The sequence below is a fragment of the Pleurodeles waltl genome, chromosome 2_1 (assembly GCF_031143425.1).
Source record: "Pleurodeles waltl isolate 20211129_DDA chromosome 2_1, aPleWal1.hap1.20221129, whole genome shotgun sequence".
In the NCBI taxonomy this organism is placed as follows: domain Eukaryota; kingdom Metazoa; phylum Chordata; class Amphibia; order Caudata; family Salamandridae; genus Pleurodeles; species Pleurodeles waltl.
The window spans coordinates 68,164,356-68,176,589 of NC_090438.1; positions in this window are offsets into that span (position 1 = coordinate 68,164,356).

The following is a 12,234-nucleotide window of genomic DNA, read 5'->3' on the forward strand; positions in this document are numbered from 1 at the left end:
TCTGAGGTGCCTGTATATTTTCGATCTGATGCTCCAGCAGTGTTCTCTCCGTTTCGAGTCAGGTATCATGTGTGGGCCTCGCCCATGCATTTTGGGCCCAGTGGTCCACGGACAATGATTAGTACACTATCCGGACTTGTGTAGTTGGTGTACATATTTGTATATACCCAATTTTGACTTTTGAATAATGCATTTTTCTTGATTACAATGATTACAATCATTTCCTTTTGTCCTTGCGTTCTTCCAGGGGGTGGGGGGTGTATATGTAATGTTGCTGCATGTATTTGTGTTTATGTTGTTGTGTGTGAGGGTGAGGGTGGGGGTGTTGTGTGTGTGTGTCACTCTGTTTCCTCCCCCCTCCCCTGTGTTGTAGGTGCAGTACTCACTGTGGTCGCCGCTGCCACCGTTCGTACTCCTGGTAGAAGAGGAGGTAAACCAACATCGGCAGTACGTGTAGTTCGGGCTCCATGGTGTCCTGGTTCCTCGTTGGGTGTCGAGAGGTGAGTGTTTTCCCTTCTGTGTACTGTTTCCGCTGTGCTTTTGATAGCGTTGGTTCCGCCCCGGAAAAGGTGGCAGATAGGCCTCTTGTAATAGGGAGGGCGGTACTTTGTCTCCCGCCTGTCTGTTGGCGGTGACCGCCGCGCTGTTTGTTTCTACCACCGTGGCGGTCAGAGTGTTGAAGTGGCTGTCTATGTTGTCGGTTTCCGCCACGGTCGTAATCCCATTTTTTTTTCCGCCAGCCTATTTGCAGTATTACCGCCACTTTAACACCGACCGCCAGGGTTGTAATGAGGGCCATAATCTCATTTGATCAGATGTGTTAATGTATGATATATTTTGTCCCTCTTTTTATGTTTTGCATTTTTTTGTAATGGTTTTATTTAACCAAGCAAAATAAAAAGTCATTCCATCAGCTGCGAACATCAGGCTAAACACCGACCCGTAGTCAGCTAAAGTATAATAATGTATATTTCTGTGTTATTGTTCTGTACATAGCGCCACTGTGATAGCTTAGTGGGCAGTGCCAGTCTGCAGGTATGCATGTTTGTACCCTTCGTGTTACGTCTTTGAATCCCAGAAAACATGTTGCAAATGGCTCATTAAATCAGTTATGAATCCTTTGATTGCTACATCTGTGATTTGGATAACTGTGGTATGTTTAGAGCTAATACATGCCGATGAGCGCTGTCCTCCCAAGATGTGTGTATTTATCAGATCACTACCAATCCAGGCTCGCCCGGCTGCTTCAGTGGTTCAAGATAACCTCAAGCCGACTGCACGTCCCTGCAATGGGGATGATACATTTGGATGTCTGCCCAATCAACTTTCAATGGTACTTTCTGTGCTCACCATGGTGACCATGGGTAATGGGGAATCAGAGTTCATTCCAGAGAGGAAGCCTGAGAAATGGCTACCACATGCAAGGAAGAAAGTAGGTGTGCAAATTACCCACTCCAGAATCAAGGAGGTAGTAACAAAAAAAACAATAGAGGACTCTTTCAAGGTCCTGTAATTGGAATGAGTACACTTTAAATCCTTTAACGAGGATCCATTTGAGGGCAAGTCAGGTATCATTAGCCATGGTGATTCCTGCTCCAATACTGTATATTAAAGTTGCAAACTGCTCCAAAGTGTTTACTTTGAAAAACGTAGAGCGTTCTCTGTGTAACGTATTTTATTTAAATGGTCACTGTGAATATTTACCCTGTCCTTTTGTATTATGAACATTAGAATTGTGACTTTTGGTATTGATCTCAGTGTAGTCAAACAGAAATCAGGGAAGTGTGGTATGCTAAACTGGAGTTATTTTGTCTTTGCAAAATAGCTGGAGGCCTGTCCTGGGTCCATGCAAGTCACCAGCCTATCACTGAGAAATGCCAAAATATAAATAACTTAACCCGTGTACAACAATTGTAATAGTGAAATAGGGTCTACCTCTGTGCTTCAGACACGTTTATAGTATCTTTGGAGCAGGATAATTCATCCTTATGGTTTAAAAGGATCTGCCATTTAGCTTAGAGGCTGCGGAATGCCAAACCACAGAACGACTGCTAAACCACAGAAACTATGATCCAGTAAGATTAATGTAACTGTTAATGTGTATGTATAACTTGGTAAAAACCAATGATTAAACTCACATCTACTTTGACCTTTAAACATCAAATCAAATTTGAGTTACTTATTCCAGTTTTGATAATTTTGAAGTGCAAATATTGTTTGGCTAAGCCAGTTTAAAAATATTATTAAGATTCATCTTTATGACTGGAAAAACTAATCCCTTTTTACCCCGCTTACTAACTCTACCACACCCAGGCCCTGATTTATACCTTTTGGTGCAAAACTGCACCAACGCAGTTTTGCACCAAACAGTTTAACACCGGCTTGCACCATTTCTAAGCACCAACTGGGCACCATATTTATGGAATGGTGCAAGCCGGTGCAAAGGGTATGCTGGTGTAAAAAAAAAAAGAAATGACGTTAGGCTGGTGGGGCTGGCGGTATGGAAGAAGGGGGTTTTGCACCAAATAATGTTGTTAGGCAGATTAGAGTAAAATAACATTACTCTAAACAGCCTAGCATCATTTTCTGACACAAAAACATCCATACCACATGACTCCTGTCTTAGAAAAGACAGGACTCGGCGTGGTTAACATGGTGGCCGGAGCGGACGTGTCATCTGAGCTCTGCTCGTGGCCCACCATTAATCGGCAAAATACTGGTGTCCCTGCAGCCGTCTGAAACTAGAATCGGCTGCGCGGGGACAGCGCGAGCCTCTGGCGCTGATCGCCACCTGAAACGAGAACTGAGACGACTTAGGGGGACGACGCTGCGCAGTACCTCGCGCAAGCCCGAATGAGTGAAGAAAGGCCTTCCCCCCACCTGACGTGGCCCAGCGGCGAAAATAACGCCGGATCTCCGAAAGACCACACCGGACCACGGAAAAGAACCGATATGGGACAACGCCCCCCCGGAAGCAGGTACGACCCCTCCCCCTAGGGGCCGCGGCGTCCCAGCAGTGGCCTCCGCGGGCGGCAGCGACGTGGGGGCACTCGGGGAGCAGCAATCAGATCTCGTGTCGCACAAGACACCATAGCAAGGAAAAAAGAGACTCGCCCCACCCCCGGCACTCTCCGGCACCTGCAATCGCCTATAAACGCCCCCCCCCCCGCGAGGAGGGGTCGGGCCGCGGCCAGCGGATGAGACGACACTGCGGCCCATCGCGGAAAGAGCGTGGACAGAGCTGGTGCTGCCCTCCGGATGCAGTAACCGGAGGAGCGCAAAATGAAATAGCGGCTGGTACTGCAAGCCGCGAAAAGCGCAGTGAAATAAGGAGACGGGAGGGATATAGAGAAGGAAGGAAAACAGGAAAATTAGGAAGAAGGAAGGCGTGAGGAAGAAGGAAAAGGGAGATTAAACAGGAAAGCAGAAGAAGAAAAAGCAGTGGAGGAAGAAGGGGGTGACAAAAAACAGGAAAGAGAAAATAAGAGGGCGTCAAGTGCAAAACCCGGCAAATTCCCTCAGAAATCGTCAGCTATTCGCGACCACACAACGCCCCTGGCTCTATCTAAACCTTAACACCACAGTTTAACATGTAAAAATCCTGAGGACAGGCACGAACTGAGAGGAAGAAGAAGGAAAAAAAAAAAAATTGAAGGAAGAGCAAAAAAGAAACTGTCTGGCCCCGCTCTGACCCCACGCGCAGCAGATGACATATGAAACCGCACAAACATGTTAAGAAAAACTAAGACACTATATAAACAAGCGTCATACAAGAATAACAGAAAACACAATTGACCCAGGGCAGATTGGGACCGATATAAATCAATAAAAACAGGACAGACTATATCCTTCTGGGAGTGAGCACAGCAGATGGTCACCCGGGAAGACCGACACGAATGAACTAGCTTCAAATCGCTGAAAAGAAGCTATAACTACGGATGACTGAGACGTGCAGGGATACGAGATCATCCATGGGGGCCACGGACAGTCGTTAACCCAGATCCCCATTGACCACGCCCCCACACCCAGTGGGGTCACCGTATGGACCTGAAATTAAGTAACGTAAAGAATGGCACCGGTTGTGCCACACAGTTTGTTATGGTTATGGTTTTGGTTTTTGTTAATGATAATACGCCAATACAAATATCCCAACTGTGGTCACAGATGATACGCTCAGGGGGAGGGGACTCAGAGGGAGGATGCTGAATCATAGAGGATCTATAATCACTGCAGTGAAACTACCAAGCGAAACAAAACTAATACTATGGCTACATACAGTATTTTAACCTGGAATTTTAGAAGGATCGCCAACACAAATAAGTGCAATAGAATCTATAATTACCTCAAACGCCATAAAATATATATAGCAACATTGCAGGAGACACACCTCACAACTGAAGATCTAAATAAATTAGCTAGGAAGTGGCCAGGAAAGATATACGGCACTAACATACCGACGTACACAAGAGGTGTACTGATATGGATAGCCCCCAGTGTCCCCTACACAGTCGAACACACACAAATAGACAAAGACGGCAGATATGTTCACTTAAGAGGGAACGGAAAACAACTGAGCATCACAGGCATATACGCACCCAATACTAAACAGACATATTTCCTGCTGTCCACTTACGCAGCACTAACATGGGACCCACTGATCCCTAGCATATGGGGAGGAGATTTCAATTGCGTACCAGATACTAACATGGATAGTTCACCCCCCCACTAGAAGGCACCCCAAGCAGGAGACTATCCCAAATGCTGCGGAACTGAATGTCATATAGAAGACTACATGATGCATGGCGGAACTTACACCCCACGGATAGAGAGTACTCCTTTTTCTCCCCTGTACACCAACTACATACCCGTATAGATTTGCAATTATACACAAGTGAACTCACTCAATTGCTAATGAAGGCAACCTACCTGGCTAAAACAATATCAGTCCACTGCCCCCTAGTATCTACGATGCGCTGGGGCAGAACACACACGAGCACGCCCACCTGGCGCTTACAGCCGTCCTTACTACTTGACCCCCCCTTTCGAGAGGAAGTAGCAGAGGGCATAGACTCATATTTTAAAACAAACGCAAACACGGCATCGTCAAGAGCAATAGAATGGGACAGCCACAAGGTGGTGATAAGAGGCTTGTGCATGACCGCATCAGGAGGAGTCCGTAAGACACTACATAAGGAACTGGGCGATATTGAGAGGGAGATGAGGGAGGCGGAGAAGATAATGGGACAGAATGGAGAGGGCGCAGGAAATATGATTGAACTGAAAAAACAATGGTCTGAAACTGATGCGCGTTTACGAAAATATGATTACCGCCACTACACAGTGAGAATACATGCCGAAGGCGACCGATCCAGTAGGTTCCTGTCCTGGCTACTAAACGGCGAACAATAACATTCCACCATAAATGCCATCAGTACAGAGGAGGGCAATATAGTCAATACACAGACAGAAATCAATGAGACTTTTAAACAATACTATGCAACACTATACAAAGCAAACCCACCCGCCCGAACGACAAATAAGTGAACTCTTCCAGACACTCCAATTAACTGAGCTGTCAGAAGAACAACTGGCAGAACTAGAAAAACCCATTGAACTGGATGAGATCCAACAGGCGTTGAAGCAAATGGCGCATAATAAACCCCCAGGGGGAGATGGACTCCCAGCGGACTACTACCAGGTTTTTGCAATGCAAATAACGACACCATATTTAGAAATGCTACAAGAAGCATTTGGAAAAGGACAACTCCCAGAATCGCAACGCGGGGCAACTATAGTGGTCCTCCATAAAAAAGACGCGACCCATTAGATGTTCGGTCCTATAGACCATTGTCCCTATTAAACTCTGACTGTAAATTATTAGGGAAGGTGCTAGCAAACCGTCTTCTCCCATTAATGCCAACACTAATCCACCCGGACCAATCTGGTTTCATACCTGGCCGCAGTACACATACAAATATCAGATGCCTCCTACAACTTATAACCGAGACCCCAGATTTAGATTTTACAAGGACGGCGGTATCACTGGATATAGAAAAGGCATTTGACACATTGGGCTGGCCATACCTGCTGAGATCCCTAAAAAATATGGGCTTCGGCAGTACATTTATAAGATGGATAAAAACACTATGTGCAGATCCGAAAGCAAGGCGAAATCATATCAGAGAAATTTGTAATAGGCAGAGGCACCAGACAGGGATGCCCATTGTCACCGCAACTATTGGCAATAGCAATAGAACCATTAGCAGCACGCCTGTGACAAGAGGCTCCAAAGTGGGACATTCCTGATGGAGAGGCATACACGGTCCTCTCTCTATATGCAGATGACGCGCTGATATATTTGCGCAATCGCTCGGAATCCCTGCCAGATTTATTGCACCTGCTAAACACATTCGGGGACATATCGGGCCTACAGGTAAATTGGACAAAATCGTGCCTGTTCCCGATGCAATTAATCGCAGACCCCCACAGAGAAACAATCTCCACGCACAACTACAGTGGTGCTATACCACTTTCAAGTACTTAGGGGTACAAATCTATCACAATGAACAAGGCCTCATAGAAGGCAATTTAGATCGAACGATCAGGGCTATAAGAAGCTCAATGCCCTTTTGGTGCTCACTCCCACTCTCACCCATGGGAAGAGTAGCTATAGCCAAAATGATCATATTACCACGGAGTTTATATTACTTCTCGGCATTACCACTTAAGCTCCGCAAGAGCTACTTCGCACCTCTATCCAGCCTGCTAACAGACTTGACATGAAACACAAATCGCCGCCGAGTAGCCCTAGCCGAGACCTACTTGCCATTAGAAAAAGGAGGGATGGGGGCACCCCACTTTGAATTATACTACGCAGCGGCACAAATACATTGGATCATGGACTGGGCATGTAACCCAAACGGCTTGGAAGGACAAATGGTAAACACCCTGCTCGGACAATTGGACGCGATAAACTGGCTCATTAGTCAGGACAAACCAGCGCATACCGACAACATCCTGCTGGGAGTAGCGGACTGGATATGGCGCCGATATGTAATGTCAACAGGGCGCAAACCACCATATTCACCCAAAATCCCATTACTAGCTACCCCTGGGTTAAACAACATAATACGACAATTTAAATTAACAAAATGGGTAGATAAAGGCATTAACACAATTGGCGACATATTTGAAGAGGGACACTTCTTATCATACGTAGTACTAATGGACAGGTTTAACCTGGGTAAGGGCGAATTTCTCACATACAGGGCGCTACAACAAGTGGTGCGCAGTACATGGGGTAATGGCAGCAATGAACCTAACACTACACCAATACTTCATGAGTTACTGACAGGGGCAGGCACGCAAGCAGATATATCCTGGATATATCACACACTACAGAACCACCCAGAAGAGGCCCAAACACAAGCAAAAAAAAGATGGGGGACGGCGCTGCATGCACCTTTACCCGCAAAACAATGGAACATGGCACTGACAAATACAAAAGAAGTATCACGCAATGCCCGGTTCCGGTACACCCAATTCAATTATTTACACCAGACCTACCTTACCCCAGCAAAAATAAAACGCATGTTCTCACAATCTAATCCGGAATGCCCGAGATGCGGGACACCGGAAGCAGATTTTTTACACATGACATGGAGCTGCCCACCGGTACATCGCATATGGCAGGAAGAAACAACACAAACAGCCACCTGGTCGAGGCTACCCCTCCTCCTCTCTCCGGAGTCCTGCCTATTAGGAATACGCACACGAAAAGGGGCAGACAACCAAAAACACAGAAGCGCTGACCTTGCGTTTATTCTACTCAAACGCTTAATTGCAATACAATGGAAATCGCCCAGTGCACCTAACATACACCGTTGGACACAAGAGATGTTACACTGGTCTAAAGCAGAAACACAAGTGCTACACACATTACGCGACAGTGGGGTGGAAATCAAAGGGGCAGATATATGGGACTCTATCATAGAACAGCTGGAACAAAAAGACGATACCCGACCCCCCTGAATCGGATATTCGTCTAACCTAGGAACAGACACACCTGAGTGCCGCTTACCTGTGAAGCTTAGACAACATGTAAATCGCAGACTCATCCCTACAACTGAACCTGGGTTACATACCACCCCCCCCTCAACACCGGCCCCCTTCCCCCCCCTCCGATATGCCTCTCGTCCCCAATTGGGATATTCCTCCACACAATACCGAATATATAAATAGGTATCACATATAAACAATGTCAACTAATCCATGGCATCATCTGTTACTGCTTTCTATATTTGTTTCTCTTTTGTTTGTTTTTTCTTTCATTCTCGTTGTCTTATTTCTCAATCGAATGTGCATTGAATGATCTGTCTATACATTATGTAAATCGCAGTAATATGATAAATGTAATGATAAACTGCAGCAATAATGTGGGGATATACTCAGCGAAATGTAAACGTTGTTAAAGACTAATAAACAGATTAAAAAAAAAAAAAAAAGACAGGACTCATGCCCACCACCCCAATGGCCAGCACAGGGGACCAGTGTCGCTGTGCATGGCCATTGCACCCAGTGCCATGTAGGGGGGCCCAATTTAGGGCCCCCAAGGGCACGTTAAAAAAAAAATACTTACCTGTACTTACCTATACTTACCTGGGATGGGGTCCCCCATCCTCCGCTGTCCCTCTGGTGTGGGTGGGGGTGTCCCTGGAGCCTGGGGAAGGCACCTGTGGGCTTTTTCCATGGTGTTCCACCATGGAAATAGGCCCACAGGTGCCCTAACGCCTGCCCTGACCTAGGCGGTAAATAATGGTGCAAAGCAAGGTTTGCATCATTATTTGTCCTCTCCTCTCCCAGTGCGTGATTTTTGCATGGGAGGATAAATATGACGCTAAGGCTATAGAGTCAATTTTGGCACGGGAACGCCTACCTTGCATCTCATTGACACAAAGTAGGTTTCCACGTCCAAAAAATGACTTTAACTCCATGAATTTGGCCCTAGACGGGTCTAGCGCCAAAGTATAACTATGGAGTTAGTTTTGCACAGAATTTGCGTAAAAGAAATTACACAAATTCCGTGCAAAACAAGTATAAATATGCCCCTCAGTGTGTACAAAAGAGTCACCTTGCTTTGTGCTGTTGCCAGCAGGCGCAGGTGCCCCGTGCAGTGAAGTGGTACCCCTGCATTTATTGGTTTAGTAATATCTTGTAAATGCTGTAAAACATTGAGAAATCTGCGTACTGCACAGTTCGTGTGCTTTGTTTACAGTCCCTAATCCTCTGTGAATGAGGACACGAGCTATAAGCTCATTTTTTAATAAATGAGTAGCTTGGTGGAATGGGATGCATCTGCAGTGTTATGGAATGGAACAAAGACATTGCATCATTAAGAATTCATTTGGGATAGCACATTGGATTAATGCAGACACCGACATGAAACACTAAGGGTAAATCTGCTATTTACAGCTCTCCTAGTCTACAAGGCTGGCATCAAGCCTTGCATACAAACTTATTTATTGGCTGGTGGCACCCCCTAAGGGCAAAGTTGTCAGTCCTGACCTTTTGTGAGCCCATGTTTACAATGTTAAAAGAAAAATGACAGGTGCCAGAAAGCAACATGCTCTTGGTATAGCACTATAAAAGACAGGCTAGTTTGAGTAACATCAAAATTCCCCCTATTTTTTGCTTTTAGACAAAGGCATCTAGAAGCAACCCAGATCAGTGTGTTTTGCAGCATTTGTGCATCCACATGCCCCTTCGCCCTTTTACACCTTCACTCAGAATATGTTTATTTATTTATAGCTTAGTTTTGTGTTTTGCCTTAGGGTAACCTTAAAGTTCTAGCAGATCAGAAGAGCACATTGATTGTTGGAGGTGGGAGTAATCCATGGGGCGGGGTGATAAGCCAAGTCCAATATTCATCAGAACAAGGCAAGTTCCTGGGCAATCTTAAATGAAGGCAGGTTTGAAAATGTGAGTTTTTAAGAGTTTTCTGGACTTCCTGTTGTTGGATTCAGTTGCTAGGCTGGGGCCAGAATGCAGCATTCCAGTCTTGGCTCGTGTAAGCCTAGAGATGTCTCAAATTAGTTTACCCTCTTGAAGGGTCGTGGGTTATCTGATGGCACACACTGAGCACAGATCCCTTCTCGGAATGCAGTGCGGTGTCAGTTTCTGCAGCTAGGCAGAACATTTACTCCAGGAATGCTTGGTGGATGGCACACAAGCCCATAAAGTGTTTTAAAAGGAAACATAGACGTGCGGTCACTCACTCTTTATAGTACCCATTTACTCCTCAGGAGTGCTGGTATTCTCCATGAAATGTATTGCAGGAGTACTGAAAAGTGCAGGTACTCTACCTTTAAAATTAAAAAAGTGCAGGTACTCAGTACTGGAGAGTACTTGCCCGTTTAAAGCACTGACCATAACTGAATCCCTACAGTGTTAAGGCATTTAGCTCACCATGAGCATTTAAGCTCCATTGGGTGCTCTCAGGGACTGTATGATTGCCTGCCTTCTCAATATGCAACTGACACCTGATTGGCTGTCTGTTCTGGGGGATCTGCTACAGGCAGTACTTAATATGTGTTTGTTGTTTCCGGTGCGGAGCACCGCCACTTATTTTTGATGGCCGGCACTTAATTTTCTGCCTCAAGCATTTATTGCGAACAAAAGACACATTTGCGAAAGACGGAGGAGAAAACAAACGAAAAAGCGCCACAATGGGATAGAGTAGAAAGCTGCAAGAGCGAGCTAAAGGGGAAGGGAGCGGCTGTAAATAGATTGAAGCGGACCGAGATGGCTTCAGGATTGCGCCGCCTCAGTATTCCGTGTTCACACATTGAATTGCTGCAGCCGCGTTTAAGAGGAGGGCTTGGGCACCGGCAACTTTTTATTTACAAATTAAGCACTGGCTACAGGTACCCACCAGGGACAATACACCTCCGTTTGTCACTGCGTGGCTCTTCCAACAGATGATGCCCCTCAAAGCTTACAGATAAACAGAACAATAATGCTCCCATGTTAGAAACTGGTGCGCGGCTAAGTATTCGTGAGAACCAACGTGCGCCCTGACGGAGCAGATAGATCCCTTTCAGTGGAAGCCCATGTCAGAGGCGCACCGGGCATTAATAAATCTGAGATAAACCCTTCCTGGCACAGTCACGCAGTAGCGGCGAGCTGTCACGTCTCATCATTTGCCCCGTTAATTTAACTGCCCGTGAAGCCCCGAACCGGCCAAAAGCACTGAGCATCCCCGGGAAGCGCGGCCTGGCCTTGGCAGGCAGAGCAGCGATGGGAAGGGGCCCTCCGAGAAGCGAGGCGGGGGCGTGAGCCGCGCCGAGACTCACCGAGAGGCCAAGGCCACGGGGCCCGCCCGCCGATCTCTGCAATGAGATCTGACAACATTAGACAGAAAGCTGCGCCCGGGCCTGCCGCTGCCAGCCTGGCAATTAGGCTAAAAACGGAGTATATTACAATTAAGGAAGCAGCTTCAAGAAATCGAAGGGTGGATGCTTGGAATGGCCCCGCTCAGGGACTCATCAGGGCGCCCAGCGCGAAGCTGGCCTCCTCTCTCTCCATCCAGCCTCTCAGCCGCTAGGATGCAACAAGAATCGCATCTGTTGCGGCCTCTGTGGGAACACAGAGCCGCGGGTTCAAGTCCAACCAGACCCACTTAAGACTAGTTGAAAAAATGTGTTGCGCTGCCCTCCTCCTATTGGAAAGGGCAGGAATGCACCCTATTTACGAGATAGGATGCATCCCTGCCCTTTCAGGCAGCGCACAATTTGGGGCCAGATGCATCAAGCTCCCAGGTTGTATTTCTTAAATGGCAAATTTCAAGAATTTGCTATTTAAGAAATACAAAATGGGATGTATGAGATTTGCGAGTCAGTAATAGCGATTTCTTAAAATTCGCAATCGCTATTACCAAATCACAATCAGGGAATGTGACTCCATCGATCCCTATGGACCTATGGGCCCATAGGTGCAAATGGTGTTGCGTATCCCAATTTGCGAATTCCAGTTAGGAGTTCGCAAATTAGGTAATGCAAACCCCAGGGTGCTGGGGGCCTGAGGCCCCCTCTGATGCACACCCAAAAAATATTTACGCACATGTGAAGCACACACATGCTCTATGTGTGTGCTTCACATGTCATTTTTAAAAATGCAATTATAATGCATTTTTAAAAATTGCACATGCTTACCACCAAATTGGATTTGGCGGTAATT